Consider the following 1,544-nt stretch of genomic DNA (forward strand, 5'->3'; position numbering starts at 1 on the left):
GTGTTTCCATAGGGTTCTCCTAGGTAATTCACCTCTTCCATTGAAGGGTTCTCAGGATCATAAGCTTCTTCTTCAGATGAAGCATCCTTAGTACTGCTTGGTGCATTTTGCATTCCAGACAGACTTTGAGAAATCAAATTGACTTGTTGAGTCAATATTTTATTCTGAGCCAAAATGGCATTCAGAGTATCAATCTCAAGAACTCCTTTCTTCTGACTTGTCCCATTGTTCACAGGATTCCTTTCAGAAGTGTACATGAATTAGTTATTTGCAACCATTTCAATTAGCTCTTGAGCTTCTGTAGGCGTCTTCTTCAGATGAAGAGATCCTCCAGCAGAGCTATCCAAGGACATCTTAGATAGTTCAGAGAGACCATCATAGAAAATACCTATGATGCTCCATTCAGAAAGCATGTCAGAAGGACATTTTCTGATCAATTGTTTGTATCTTTCCCAAGTTTCATAGAGGGATTCTCCATCCTTCTGTCTGAAGGTTTGGACTTCCACTCTAAGCTTACTCCATCTTTGAGGTGGAAAGAACTTTGCCAAGAAGGCATTGACTAGCTTTTCCCAAGAGTCCAGGCTTTCTTTAGGTTGAGAGTCCAACCATATTCTAGCTCTGTCTCTTACAGCAAAAGGGAATAGCATCAGTCTATAGACCTCAGGGTCAACCCCATTAGTCTTGACTGTGTCACAGATTTGCAAGAATTCAGCTAAGAACTGATGAGGATCTTCCATTGGAAGTCCATGGAACTTGCAATTCTGTTACATTAGAGAAACTAATTGAGGCTTAAGCTCAAAGTTGTTTGCTCCAATGGCAGGGATAGAGATGCTTCTCCCATAGAAATCAGGAGTAGGTGCAGTGAAGTCACCCAGCACCTTCCTTGCATTGTTGGCATTGTTGTTGTTTTCGGCTGCCATGGGTTCTTCTTCTTTGAAGAATTCGGTCAGGTCCTCAACAGAAAGTTGTGCCTTAGCTTCTCTTAGCTTCCGCTTCAAGGTCCTTTCAGGTTCAGGGTCAGCTTCAACAAGAATGCCTTTGTCTTTGTTCCTGCTCATATGAAAGAGAAGAAAACAAGAAAATATGGAATCCTCTATGTCACAGTATAGAGATTCCTTGATGTGTCAGAGGAAAAGAAAAGTAGAAGACAGAAGTAGAAAATTCGAACTTATCAAAGAAGATGGAGTTCGAATTTTGTATTAAGGGATAGTGTTAGTCCAAAAGTAGAAGGATGTGAGAAGAAGGGAAGTAATTTTCGAAAATTAAGTAAAAGATTTTGAAAACATTTTGAAAAACACTTAATTGATTTTCGAAAATAAGAGTGAAAAAGAAATCAAGTGATTTTTGAAAAAGATTTTGAAATTAGAAATCAAAAAGAGTTGATTGAAAACCAGTTTGAAAAAGATGTGATTAAAAAGATATGATTTGAAAACAATTTTAAAAAAGATATGATTTGAAAACAATTTTAAAAAGATATGATTTGAAAACAATTTGAAAAGATATGATTTTAAAAATTAATGACTTGCCTAACAAGAAAAGATATG

General features: G+C 36.9%; 1 non-coding gene across 1 annotated transcript; it reads left to right on the forward strand.

Moving 5' to 3' along the window:
- The first annotated feature begins 407 nt into the window (after positions 1-407).
- Positions 408-515, forward strand: LOC130978215 (small nucleolar RNA R71). Its single transcript, XR_009085871.1, has one exon. It is a non-coding gene; the product is annotated as a small nucleolar RNA R71 (small nucleolar RNA).
- The last annotated feature ends 1,029 nt before the right edge of the window (positions 516-1,544 follow it).

This window comes from Arachis stenosperma, chromosome 4 (assembly GCF_014773155.1).
Source record: "Arachis stenosperma cultivar V10309 chromosome 4, arast.V10309.gnm1.PFL2, whole genome shotgun sequence".
Taxonomy (NCBI): Eukaryota; Viridiplantae; Streptophyta; class Magnoliopsida; order Fabales; family Fabaceae; genus Arachis; species Arachis stenosperma.